This window comes from Schistocerca cancellata, chromosome 2 (genome assembly GCF_023864275.1).
Source record: "Schistocerca cancellata isolate TAMUIC-IGC-003103 chromosome 2, iqSchCanc2.1, whole genome shotgun sequence".
NCBI classification, from domain to species: domain Eukaryota; kingdom Metazoa; phylum Arthropoda; class Insecta; order Orthoptera; family Acrididae; genus Schistocerca; species Schistocerca cancellata.
This window is the reverse complement of record NC_064627.1, coordinates 902,420,015-902,435,072: the sequence shown is the minus strand read 5'-3', so window position 1 is coordinate 902,435,072 and position 15,058 is coordinate 902,420,015. Positions and strand designations below refer to the sequence as shown.

The window sequence follows — 15,058 nt, the reverse complement described above, 5'->3', positions numbered from 1 at the left end:
TTACTGCTGCTTCATTTCTCCTATGAAATCTATCGTAGTAAGGTCTTTTTGCAAGTACGTTCTTTAAACTGCACGTTATAACTTTCTATCCTTTTTCAATAAACAGATGAAACAGTTTTGTCTCAGTATCATTGTCGGTTTGGAAATCCATTTCAGTAAATCGTCAGCTGCGGAAAGTGTTTTAGGGAGGAATAAGTCCTCCATTAATTTCCGTCGTAAGGTGTCTGGCATTTCTGTAGCTACCGCTAACAATGCAATTGTTGGCGTGGAATGCATAGCTCCTATGCAAGTTCTAATGCGGCTAATCTGGATGTCTTCTACTTTCAAAATTGACTTCCCGTTGCCTCTGCAGAATAACGTGCTTCCGCAGTCGATTTTAGGTCTTAATAAACCCGCTGTATGTTAATAGTACAATATTATCATCCACTTCCCATCATACTCTTGCAACCGAGCACAACTCTTAGAGACAAGACTGGATCTTCTCTATGAGATATGCATTATGCCCCATACATGAGACTCTTGTATCTATTATCATTCCTATAAATTTACTTTTACGCTTCACCGGGAAAATCTGCGTATTTTTTCCCAAATGTATTATCGCCTGTGGAGTCATTCTCCGCCCAAAATTAACAATAGTCAGCATAATAATATGCTAAGTCTTTAGATTCCAACCACGTTTCTAACTGAGAAATTCCTGAGTTTATTCAAGGCTAGTAGCAGAAGTATGTGTGGATATATCATCACCGTACTGAAGCACTTGAATTCCTCTAGGAAACTTGGTTCTAGTGTCTACCGTGTGAAAATTAAACGGAGTAGGGCTTAATGTCAAACCCTGTGACATTTCTACGGCTTGCAGTGTTAGTTTTTAGGTGGAGAAAGACATTCCTTCTAATGAAAAAATTACTTACACAAAAAACGATGTTGTAGGGAAATCCAGTCTCATTCTTTTCCTTAATAAAGGGACGATAACATTATCGTATTCCCCTTCAATATCCATAAACACATAAACACGGATGCTCTCTCTTCTCAAATGATCTTTGCATGTCCAACGTGAACTGTGACAAAGTATCTAATGTGGAACTATCTTAAGCATTAACACGAAGATAAACTTTCCATTCGAACTACTTGGTATAGTGTTTTAACTTTATACCCCTAGAGGTACATTTGTTTGTTGCAGATATTTATATATATTATCTTTTTTATGAGCGCTATTACTTTTACCCTGCTCACATGTTTTTACAAATAATGGCAAAAAATCGGAACTAGTTGCTGTACAGTTTATTCTTCTAGCTGCTCCTTGACTGCAAGCCCATGAGTATCTATTTAGAAAGCTGTTTTTACGATGCGATGGGAGACCAGCCAAACACTTTCCCTAATTTAATGTATAATCATGATCCATTCAGTGAATACTGATTGTCCTTTAATTTGCCTGATCATATTATACGCAGCAGTTTTCCTAATCGGTGACTTTTTGTCCTGAGCTTGAAACTTTCTCGAATTACTTGTTTAGCTCAACCAAACAATGACGATATATCACTTGACAGCCAGTTGGCTGATTACTTTCCTTGCTCCCGTCTATTGCCTTAATTGTGATCCATCGCGTTAATTACACGCCATTCCCTAAATTACAGTCCACTCTCTTAATTGTGCCATACATGGTTAATGAGGATGTAGAAGTTGAAGTACTGAACAAACAAAACGACGTCGTTACTCTATATACAGCGACCAATGGCTTTTCTGAGTGGACAATGTTCAACACATGGCTTTCATTGCCGTTTCCTTAAGGTTGTTGGAAAAATGTGTCGTATATTTCACTAGATAATATCCATTTCGCTAATTACTGAATGAGATGTCTTACTTGCCGTAATTTTCACTGTTCTACGATGTGTACCGACGCAAAACGTACATAACTACTATTTTTTTCTTGCGACAGCTATCACAAATGTATTTCAGAATTCTAAACTTCTTGACAAATTAAACGTGTATGTCTGAGAGGGGTTCAAAAGCAGAACCTTTAAGTTTCGGGACAAATGCTCTACCGATTGAGCTAATCTGGTACAACATAGAACGCTTAATGGAGTCTAATCCAAAAAAAAAATGGCCGGCCGATGTGGCCGAGCGGTTCTAGGCGCTTCAGTCTGGAACCGCGCGACCGCTACGGTTGCAGGTTCGAATCCTACCTTGGGCATGGATCTGTGTGATGTCCTTAGGTTAGATAGGTTTAAGTAGTTCTAAGTTATAGGGGACTAATGACCTCACATGTTAAGTACCATAGTGCTCAGGGCCATTTGATCGACTTTGAACCCAAAACATGTCCACAACCCCGAAAAATGATTTGGGAATTTGGAGTGGTGGGTTGGGTAGCGGAAGGATTGGTGCGTTTCCCCCCAAAAGGACAGGTCTTAGATACCTGTCGAATTACGTCAGTTCACAGGCGACCTACGTCGAGAGCCACGCTCAATTAGTGAACGTTTATTTACGTAGTGAAGTGGAGAATGTCTGTTCTACAAAAGGAAGACGATTGATACAGTTATGCAGAATATGGTGGGTACCCGTGGTCTAGGGGCGCCGGCACGGTAGCTCAGCGTGTTCGGTCAGAGAGCCGTTTGGCCTCTGTAATAAAAAACTAAGTGGAAGGATCAACCACCGAACTTAAACAGGATGTCTTGCGACGTCAGCAACTACCAAACACAACGAAAAAAAAAAAAAAAGTCTTCGGTCCCAGGTTCGATCCCCGCCACTGCCTAAATTTTGATAAATAATCAGCATTGGCGGCCGAAGACTTCCGGTATAAGAAGTCAGCCTCATTCTGCCAACGGCCTTGTCAAAGAGGGCGAAGGAGCGGATAGAGGTTCAGGGCACTCTCTTGTCCTAGGGGTGGGAAATTGCCCCTAAGGGGGGAGGATCAGCAATGATCAACGACATGAGGATGCAGAAGGCAATGGAAACCACTGCATTAAAGACATGTAACGTGTATCCACAGGACATGTGGGCTGTAATTGAAGAAGTGTCATGATGATCTCTCCATTGGGAAAAGATTCCGGAATAGTCCCCCATTCGGATCTCCGGGAGGGGACTGCCGAGAGGGAGGTTACCATGAGAAAAAAATTGAATAATCAACGAAAGGATAACGTTCTACGAGTCGGGGCGCGGAATGTCAGAAGCTTGAACGTGGTAGGGAAACTAGAAAATCTGAAAAGGGAAATGCAAAGGCTCACTCTAGCTATAGTAGGGGTCAGTGAAGTGAAGTGGAAGGAAGAGAAGGATTTCTGGTCAGATGAGTATCGGGTAATATCAACAGCAGCAGAAAATGGTATAACAGGTGTAGGATTCGTTATGAATAGGAAGATAGGGCAGAGGGTATGTTACTGTGAACAGTTCAGTGGCCGGGTTGTTCTAATCAGAATCGACAGCAGACCAACTCCGACAACGATAGTTCAGGTATACATGCCGACGTCGCAAGCTGAAGATGAACAGATAGAGAAAGTGTATGAGGATATTGAAAGGGTAATGCAGTATGTAAAGGGGGACGAAAATCTAATAGTCAAGGGCGACTGGAATGCAGTTGTAGGGGAAGGAGTAGAAGAAAAGGTTACAGGAGAATATAGGCTTGGGACAAGGAATGAAAGAGGAGAAAGACTAATTGAGTTCTGTAACAAGTTTCAGCTAGTAATAGCGAATACCCTGTTCAAGAATCACAAGAGGAGGAGGTATACTTGGAAATGGCCGGGAGATATGGGAAGATTTCAATTAGATTACATCATGGTCAGACAGAGATTCCGAAATCAGATACTGGATTGTAAGGCGTACCCAGGAGCAGATATAGACTCAGATCACAATACAGTAGTGATGAAGAGTAGGCTCAAGTTCAAGACATTAGTCAGGAAGAATCAATACGCAAAGAAGTGGGATACGGAAGTACTATACTAAGGAATGACGAGATACGTTTGAAGTTCTCTAACGCTATAGATACAGCAATAAGGAATAGCGCAGTAGGCAGTACAGTTGAAGAGGAATGGACATCTCTAAAAAGGGCCATCACAGAAGTTGGGAAGGAAAACATAGGTACGAAAAAGGTAGCTGCGAAGAAACAATGGGTAACAGAAGATATACTTCAGTTGATTGATGAAATGAGGAAGTACAAACATGTTCCGGGAAAATCAGGAATGCAGAAATACAAGTCGCTGAGGAATGAAATAAATAGGAAGTGCAGGGAAGCTAGGACGAAATGGCTGCAGGAGAAATGTGAAGACATCGTAAGAGATATGATTGTCGGAAGGACAGACTCAGCATACAGGAAAGTCAAAACAACCTTTGGTGACATTAAACGCAACGGTGGTAACATTAAGAGTGCAACGGGAATTCCACTGTTAAATGCAGAGGAGAGAGCAGATAGGTGGAAAGAATACGTTGAAAGCCTCTATGAGGGTGAAGATTTGTCTGATGTGATAGAAGAAGAAACAGGAGTCGATTTAGAAGAGATAGGGGATCCAGTATTAGAATCGGAATTTAAAAGAGCTTTGGAGGACTTACGGTCAAATAAGGCAGAAGGGATAGATAACATTCTATCAGAATTTCTAAAATCATTGGGGGAAGTGGCAACAAAACGACTATTCACGTTGGTGTCTAGAATATATGAGTCTGGCGATATACCATCTGACTTTCGGAAAAGCATCATCTACACAATTCCGAAGACGGCAAGAGCAGACAAGTGCGAGAATTATCGCACAATCAGCTTAACAGCTCATGGATCGAAGCTGCTTACAAGAATAATATACAGAAGAATGGAAAAGAAAATTGAGAATGCGCTTGGTGACGATCAGTTTGGCTTTAGGAAAAGTAAAGGGACGAGAGAAGCAATTCTGACGTTACGGCTAATAATGGAAGCAAGGCTAAATAAAAATCAAGACACTTTCATAGGATTTGTCGACCTGGAAAAAGCGTTCGACAATATAAAATGGTGCAAGCTGTTCGAGATTCTGAAAAAAGTAGGGGTAAGCTATAGGGAGAGACGGGTCATATACAATATGTACAACAACCAAGAGGGAATAATAAGAGTGGGCGATCAAGAACGAAGTGCTCGTATTAAGAAGGGTGTAAGATAAGGCTGTACCCTTTCGCCCCTACTCTTCAATCTGTACATCGAGGAAGCAATGATGGAAATAAAAGAAACGTTTAGGAGTGGAATTAAAATACAATGTGAAAGGATATCAATGATATGATTCGCTGATGACATTGCTATCCTGAGTGAAAGTGAAGAAGAATTAAATGCTCTGCTGCACGGAATGAACAGTCTAATGAGTACACAGTATGATTTGAGAGTAAATCGGAGAAATACGATGGTAATGAGAAGTTGTAGAAATGAGAACAGCGAGAAACTTAACATCAGGATTGATGGTCACGAAGTGAATGAAGTTAAGGAATTCTGCTACCTAGGCAGTAAAATAACCAATGACGGACGGAGCAACGAGCATTGTATGGTAGTGAAACATGGACTGTGGGAAAACCGGAACAGAAGAGAATCCAAGCATTTGAGATGTGGTGCTATAGACGAATGTTGAAAATTAGGTGGACTGATAAGGTAAGGAATGAGGAGGTTCTACGCAGAATCGGAGAGGAAAGGAATATGTGGAAAACACTGATAAGGAGAAGGGACATGATGATAGGACATCTGCTAAGACATGAGGGAATGACTTCCATGGTACTAGAGGGAGCTGTAGAGGGCAAAAACTGTAGAGGAAGACAGAGATTGGAATACGTCAAGCAAATAATTGAGGACGTAGGTTGCAAGTGCTACTCTGAGATGAAGAGGTTAGCACAGGAAAGGAATTCGTGGCGGGCCGCATCAAACCAGTCAGTAGACTGATGACCAAAAAAAAAAAAAAAAGTGCAGAGTATATTCATATACTAATGTAGTCTAACTCTCAGGGTTATCATAGTTATGTTTTATCTTTTTCGATGCTTGTACAAAACGGCAATGATTTGCCGAACTAGCACACAGGTTCGGATGAAGAATATGAAGAATACGTGAAATTCACTTGACAACATATATTCAGCATCGTTAAACACCCGCTGAATGAGGGCCTGCCTGCATTTTTTCCTTACCTGGAGCAACAACTCTCCGAGAAAGTTGGTCGATCGTTGCAGGTACCGGCTGATATGAAAGTCTCTCTTTCCTTATTGTTTGCTAAATTAGGAACAATGTGACAAAAGGCTAATAGGACAGAGGGCCTCTTCCTGCAACAAAACACTGAATGGCTTAATACACACCCGGATCTATTGCTGATGGCAAGTAGCAGGCTGATAATCATCTGCCATTGACTAGTAAATGCATTGCGCGTCCTGCTGGGGAGTTTGTGTCATTGAGGAAGGTGTCGAAACGCAGAACCCAGTCAGTCCGTAAAACTTTAACACCGCAAGAGTTATCTTACGCTACTCAAATGAGCCTACGCTCAGCTGATCAATTGGATGCTGCAAAAACTGACAATGAGACAATGACAAGTCCATCGAGAGCGCACAAGTATCGACAGGCCTTTGAGTCGACCGCCACAAGCGAGAAAACTTTGTCCACCGAAGCCGCACTTTCACTATACGTTGAATACAAATCTACAAAGAGTCAGTATCAGGGATTCAGAACGACAAGTAAGGAGAATAACTGTGAGCTGTATCATTCATACAAGAAACTGACCAAAGCAGAAAACCGTTGCTGTGCACCTAATACTCCTATCACCATCACAGAAAACATGGCTGAAGCCCAGGCCAGGCTTTACTAGATCATACAATCGACCGTGTTTTATTATGCTGAGAGAATATCATTCATAATATTGGTCAAACGAATGGTAGCCACATGCAATTCATTTGCAACTGGGGTTGTGACGGAAGTTCTTGACGACCTGAATACAAACAAACATTTGAGGATGAGCGCGTATCAGATGCGAATGTATTTTTTATATCGGTGGTACGCTTATCACTTATTTCTGTGGATCCACAATCAGCGGAAGCAGTCTGATTTAGAAGAATTCTAGACCTTAGTCTCTTCGATTTTGTAGACCATCAATATTTGCATGAAAGCACAGTAACTACTGGCAGTGAGGTACAATGTCTTGAAAAGCAGATAAAGTCACTTCGGTCCCGTAAACTGACGTACTGCCGGGAGAGCTGTGTGCTGACCACATGTCCCTCCATATTCGCATCCAGTGACGCCTGTGGGCTGAGGATAAACGGAGGAGGGTCGGTACCGTTTGGCCTTCATGGCCTGTTCGGGCGGAACTTAATTTAGTTTTTGTAGATAAAGTCATTCGTTCCCTTTGAAACTATAATGAGTGGAAAAGAAACCACGGTTTCGTACAACATGGCGTTCACAATGATCGATGGCAAAGTATGCAACGCGCTCGTATCCACAAACTCTTTGCAACGATGCTGTTTATGTGCAAGTATTAGTAAAGATTTCAGTAACATCAATGATCTTTTACAAAAAGCAGTCAACGAACAGAATCTGAGATTTTGACTATTACCGTAACATGATTGGAATAGGTTTTTTGAACGCTGTTTGCATTAGTCACACAAATTTGGGATTAAAGAATGGCGAGTATGCAGTGGACAAGAAAAGGAAATGGTAGAAAGATCATTCAGAAGAGGTACAGCTCAAAATTCGGACTTACGTATATTGACCGAAACCTGGCTACGGAGTATCAATGGTGGAAAAGCATCTATTCTCATTACATCATTGGACATAAGTGCATTAAAAGGGCTTCACGTCATCTTACAAGTCATTTCAGGTTGACATGAAATCAACACTAATAAGTACCACAAAAGGACGCTGGCAACTGCGAAAAAATTCGTTAAGCTGTATCCTTGGTATTATGTTCACTATAGTTCAGAAGCCGTTGATTCACAGTTCACAAATAATAGCCCACGCTTTGGTACCAATCGATCAGTTACCCGAAGAAGCACAAGAAGCGAGGAACGAAGATATTAAAGTGAAGACTTTTCCAGAAGGTGTTCGGAGAAACAATGGAAGACTTTTTCAAACGGCTTCTGGTAACTTCGCAGTCCATATATTTCCAGTACTAGTAACCTGTCACAAAAACACATGAAACTTTTGTCGGAAAAGACAATACTGTCGCCTACAATTAAAATCACACCACGACCTACCATAGAAGATTCCGATGTAGGTTCCGACTTTGAGGGCTTCGAGAGCGATACTGATTCGAATTAATAGGTATGAAACCAACCACATCCTTTTTTATGCAGCAGAACATCTTCAACATCAATCAGGTTGCGTTTTAATGTTAAATCCAGTTGTCTTTAGTAGCTGCTCTTGTTATTATTATAAGTATTACTTCACCCTAACAATTACTTCTATCGTTGATTATACTATTACGTTTATTAGTTGCATTTAATCACCGACCTTAAAATTTGTTCCATTATACTACTGTATGGCAATTTTGTGGTATTGAAGAAGTGTTATTCTCCAACACATTTACGATGAATATTCTATTATTTTGGTTTAATAAAGAAATCACGTTGTCATTCTGTTTACTGCTGTAATTATTGGCCTTCAAATTCTCTATATACGCTATTATTAATAAATTATGACAGGTTTTCTTGCGTCTCGTTGCTAAATTGGACCCACCATTTCGTAACTTCAAATTCGTAACCATCGACCACAAAAACCACCTTGTGTGGCGTTTTGTCTTCTTCGGGTTTCGGCCACATTTTGGGGATTTTGCCGCACTCTGCCCTCACAGTTATAATTCCGGTATTACTTTTCTCCTTTCGTTTAAAACTCAAAGAAAGTTCTCCAACGCACCTTGCCGGGCTAGCGCTCCTGGAAGAAAGTCTATCCTTTCTTTCAGGACTGCTAGTCCTGTGACGCATTTGTCTCTGAAAGGTAAAATACCAGGGTTCGAGTCCTGGTCCAGCATACAGTTACGATCTGCCAAGAAATTTCAGATCAATCCACACTCCGATGCAAAGTAAATATTCATTAAATTCTTCATTTTTGTGGCGTATTGTCCGTATTTGCTTTACGATCTTGAGGTATTTTAGTTCTATCGTTGCAACTACAAAAGAATGCGTGTTTTGTTTCTCTTTTTCTTTCAACCAGATGCGTTTCCTTTTATTGAGGTGAAACATCATCAGTGGTCTGTAATTAAGTTATTTGCATTTTCATTTGCTTTAAGATCTAAAAACTGTTTCTTAACAATATGTTGGCTTTTACTTACGGTGATTTCCGCTTGATTTCTCGCTTACATCAGGAAATGCCGTCTGCTAACACATCGTTGATGTATTTCCTCTTTAGACACTGGTAGTTGTGGTCTAATGTTTAGTTGCTCTGCAACACTATGCATTTTTTTATGTTTTTCACAGCACACTTTTTCGCACAGCACTATTTTCTGTTAATTTTTATACTTCAAATATGTATTATATTTTGTAGTGTTGCCAACATAATCTTATTACTAGTTTGTCTATGACCTATACTCTTTTTTTAGTTTATTTTATGTGTGTAATTCAACTTAATTATTTTGCTGTGTATTTATATACTATGTAAGAGCAGTGACGAATACTGATGGAGGTTTTTTTTTTTTTTTGGTTGGGGGAGTGTGAAACGATGATGAGGGGACAAAAGTTTATAGTAGTGCAATGGATTGTGCGTTGGAGGAGAAGGTAAGGAGCAAGAAGTGAAATGTAGTTACAACGACAGAACTCGAATATCCTGAAGAAGAGTAAATACTCATTCTGGCTTTCGGATAGCCATCATCAGATTGACTATAGAAAGCAATGAGGATACAATACGTATCATTACAGAGTCATAAAGATCCACTTATTAACTATGTATTTCACGATAAAATAAGAATGACATTATATGTACACAATTATACAGAATTTTGTTGTTGTGAGTCAACAGTCTTTAGGAATTTTTAAATGACCTGAGACACTCCATTGAGTATACTATTTATTTACAATATCCGTTACTGCAATTCGACCTTAGGTCATTCTAAGATGGTACTGAAAACAAAGCAAACATATCCTTATACATTTAGAAACGGATTACCAGATTGTGATATAGCTTGTATCCATACATAAAATCAGTACAAATCATCACAGATGTATCCAAAGTAAAATCACATGTGGATGCTAACAAAAAATCACTCAGTAATCTTCACAATTCTACTGTTTGGCAGCTTCGCTTCAGCGGCAGAATGTAAGTTAAAAGAGAACATCAACAGAAGAGACCATTATTGTACAAAGTAAAGTACACCACTGTCTGCCTATGTGTCTTGGTTTACAGTTGTACAGAGGTCTTAATAATGTTTTGTTGGATGGAGCTCGTCTTTAATCACCAGCTTTGAGATATTCTTTCAGGTTATATAGATAACATGCGACTAGATAAATTCTTAATTTATTTTTTAATAAAGGGGCCATTCTACGCATTATTAAAACGTTCATACATAAGTACAACAAGCTCACTGCCGCCATTGGATAAGCAGCTGTCAGCAGCAAGTCGTATACTCCTAGCTCACTTATTTGTTACATAGTTTAATTCTTAATTTCTTTGCGTGTTTTTGGTACTTGCATTGTTTAATTCATAAATTTCGGGCGTATTATAGTATTTGAGAGTTGTAGCATCGCATTTTGGTACCTGAATATTGTAAATTCGCGTAGTCGTCTGTCTTCCGTTTTTGTGTTGAACGGTCAGTGTCGGTTGGCCACAGTCAGTGTTCTGTCTGCCGCCGTTGGATAAGCAGCTGCCAGCAGAAAGTCGTATACTCATAGCTCACTTACTTGTTACATAGTTTAATTCTTAATTTCTTTGCGTGTTTTTGGTACTTGCATTGTTTAATTCATAAATTTCGGGCGTATTATAGTATTTGAGAGTTGTAGCATCGCGTTTTATTACCTGAATAGTGTAAAATCGTGTAGTCTTCTTCCGCCGCCGAGCAATGTGTCAGCAGTGCGCAAGTAGCAGCATTACTGCATTTACTATGCAATCTTGTATTTTAATAACCGTTTAATTTTGTGTCGATTTGTTTGTGCTCTCTGTAGATTAGTTCAGACGGTCTTTGCACAACAGTTTTTAGCATGGATAGGGACTGCAACTGCTGTTTTCGGATGCAGGCTGAGTTGGCATCCCTTCGCTCCCAGCTTCAGGAAGTGTTGGCTTCGGTCACACAGCTTGAGGCTGTTGTCAATGGGCATCACTGTGGGGGTCCGGATGGCGGTTTGTCGGGGACGGCCAGCTCGTCCCACGCATCCCCCGATCGGACTACGACTGTGGCTGCCCGGGATACTGCCCACATTGAGGCTGATCCCTCACCTGTGTTAGGGTGGGAGGTCGTCTCGAGGTGTGGCAGGGGGCGAAAGACATTCCGGAGGGCTGAACGGAAGGCCTCTCCAGTTTGTCTGACGAACCGGTTTCAGGCTCTGTCTCAGGCTGATACTGATCTTCGGCCGGACATGGCTGCTTGTCCCGTTCCAGAGGTTGCCCCTCAGTCTGCAAGATCCGGGCGGTCGCAGAGGGTGGGCTAACTGGTAGTTGGAAGCCCCTTAGGGATATGGCAGCAAGAGAGGGGAAGAAAACCAATGTGCACTCCGTGTGCATACCGGGGGGAGTCATTCCAGATGTGGAAAGGGTCCTTCCGGATGCCATGAAGGGTACAGGGTGCACCCATCTGCAGGTGGTCGCTCATGTCGGCACCAATGATGTGTGTCGCTATGGATCAGAGGAAATCCTCTCTGGCTTACGGCGGCTATGTGATTTGGTGAAGACTACCAGTCTCGCTAGCGGGCTGAAAGCAGAGCTCACCATCTGCAGCATCGTCGACAGGACTGACTGCGGACCTTTGGTACAGAGCCGAGTGGAGGGCCTTAATCAGAGGCTGAGACGGTTCTGCGACCGTGTGGGTTGCAGATTCCTCGACTTGCGCCATAGGATGGTGGGGTTCCGCGTTCCGCTGGATAGGTCAGGAGTCCACTACACGCAGCAAGCGGCTACACGGGTAGCAGGGGTTGTGTGGCGTGGACTGGGCGGTTTTTTAGGTTATATGGCCTCGGGCAAGTACAGAAAAGGCAACAGCCTCAAAGGGTGCGGGGCAAAGTCAGGACGTGCGGGGACCAAGCAGCAATCGGTATTGTAATTGTAAACTGTCGAAGCTGCATTGGTAAAGTACCGGAACTTCAAACTCTGATAGAAAGCACCAAAGCTGAAATCGTTATAGGTACAGAAAGCTGGCTGAATCCAGAGATAAATTCTGCTGAAATTTTTACAAAGGCACAGACGGTGTTTAGAAAGGATAGATTGCATGCAACTGGTGGTGGCATGTTTGTCGCTGTTAGTAGTGGTTTATCCTGTAGTGAAGTAGAAGTGGATAGTTCCTGTGAATTATTATGGGTGGAGGTTACACTCAACAACCGAGCTAGGTTAATAATTATCTCATTTTACCGACCTCCCGACTCAGCAGCATTAGTGGCAGTGCAACTGAGAGAAAATTTGGAATACATTTCACATAAATTTTCTCAGCATGTTATAGTCTTAGGTGGAGATTTCAATTTACCAGATATAGACTGGGACACTCAGATGTTTAGGATGTGTGGTAGGGACAGAGCATCGAGTGACATTATACTGAGTGCACTATCCGAAAATTACCTCGAGCAATTAAACAGAGAACCGACTCGTGGAGATAACATCTTGGACCTACTGATAACAAACAGACCCGAACTTTTCGACTCTGTAAGTGCAGAACAGGGAATCAGTGATCATAAAGCCGTTGCAGCATCCCTGAATATGGAAGTTAATAGGAATATAAAAAAAGGGAGGAAGGTTTATCTGTTTAGCAAGAGTAATAGAAGGCACATTTCAGACTACCTAACAGATCAAAACTAAAATTTCGGTTCCGACACTGACAATGTTGAGTGTTTGTGGAAAAAGTTTAAGGAAATCGTAAAATGCCTTTTAGACAGGTACGTGCCGAGTAAAACTGTGAGGGACGGGAAAAACCCACCGTGGTTCAACAACAAAGTTAGGAAACTACTGCGAAAGCAAAGAGAGCTTCACTCCAAGTTTAAACGCAGCCAAAACCTCTCAGACAAACAGAAGCTAAGCGATGTCAAAGTTAGCGTAAGGAGGGCTATGCGTGAAGCGTTCAGTAAATTTGAAAGTAAAATTCATTGTACTGACTTGACAGAAAATCCTAGGCAGTTCTGGTCTTACGTTAAATCAGTAAGGGGCTCGAAACAGCATATCCAGACACTTCGGGATGATGATGGCATTGAAACAGAGGATGACACACGTAAAGCCAAAATACTAAACACAGAGGAAGTCCGCACTGCAGTTCCTTCTCTAAATCCTCGCACAAACGAAAAAATGGCTGACATCGAAATAAGTGTCCAAGGAATAGAAAAGCAACTGGGATCACTCAACAGAGGAAAGTCCACTGGACCTGACGGGATAGCGATTCGATTCTACACAGAGTACGCGAAAGAACTTGCCCCCCTTCTAACAGCCGTGTGCCGCAAGTCTCTAGAGGAACGGAAGGTTCCAAATGATTGGAAAAGAGCACAGGTAGTCCCAGTCTTCAAGAAGGGTCGTCGACCAGATACGCAAAACTATAGACCTATATCTCTGACGTCGATCTATTGTAGAATTTTAGAACAAGGTTTTTTGCTCGAGTATCATGTCGCTTTTGGAAACCCAGAATTTACTCTGTAGGAATCAACATGGATTCCGGAAACAGCGATTGTGTGAGACCCAACTCGCTTTATTTGTTCATGAGACCCAGAAAGTATTAGATGCGGGTTCCCAGGTGGATGCTATTTTCCTTGACTTCCGGAAGGCGTTCGATACAGTTCCGCACTGTCTCCTGATAAACAAATTAAGAGCCTACGGAATATCAGACCAGCTGTGTGGCTGGATTGAAGAGTTTTTAGCAAACAGAACACAGCATGTTGCTATCAATGGAGAGACGTCTACAGACGTTAAAGTAACCTCTGGCGTGCCACAGGGGAGTGTTATGGGACCATTGCTTTTCACAATATATATAAATGACCTAGTAGATAGTGTCGGAAGTTCCATGCGGCATTTCGCGGATGATGCTGTAGTATACAGAGAAGTTGCAGCATTAGAAAATTGCAGCGAAATGCAGGAACATCTGCAGCGGATAGGCACTTGGTGCAGGGAGTGGCAATTGACCCTTAACATAGACAAATGTAATGTATTGCGAATACATAGAAAGAAGGATCCTTTATTGTATGATTATATGATAGCGGAACAAACACTGGTAGCAGTTACTTATGTAAAATATCTGGGAGTATGCGTGCGGAATGATTTGAAGTGGAATGATCATATAAAATTAATTGTTGGTAAGGCGGGTACCAGGTTGAGATTCATTGGGAGAGTCCTTAGAAAATGTAGTCCATCAACAAAGGAGGTGGCTTACAAAACACTCGTTCGACCTATACTTGAGTATTGCTCATCTGTGTGGGATCCGTACCAGATCGGGTTGACGGAAGAGATAGAGAAGATCCAAAGATGAGCGGCGCGTTTCATCTCAGGGTTATTTGGTAACCGTGATAGCGTTACGGAGATGTTTAGCAAACTTAAGTGGCAGACTCTGCAAGAGGGGCGCTCTGCATCGCGGTGTAGCTTGCTCGCCAGGTTTCGAGAGGGTGCGTTTCTGGATGAGGTATCGAATATATTGCTTCCCCCTACTTATACCTCCCGAGGAGATCACGAATGTAAAATTAGAGAGATTCGAGCGCGCACGGAGACTTTCAGACAGTCGTTCTTCCCGCGAACCATACGCGACTGGGACAGAAAAGAGAGGTAATGACAGTGGCACGTAAAGTGCCCTCCGCCACACACCGTTGGATGGCTTGCGGAGTATAAATGTAGATGTAGATGTAGATTTGAGTCTATTAGATTTAATGGAGGAATCAGTTACAGTTCAATACGATTTGCATGCGCCATCTGCCGCACTCCAACGATGTCAATAACCGATAAGTGATCTACAGGGTCTTTCAGATAAGTTGTTTCTGTCTGGAACTTACAAAATAATAA

The 15,058-nt window shown here is 41.8% G+C and overlaps 1 protein-coding gene across 1 annotated transcript in view; it reads left to right on the top strand.

The window, feature by feature from the left end:
* Positions 1 to 15,058, top strand: part of LOC126159673 (monocarboxylate transporter 12-like) — a gene marked incomplete at its 5' end in the record, with an annotated part of 113,343 nt that overhangs the window by 43,375 nt on the left and 54,910 nt on the right. The window lies entirely within an intron of this gene.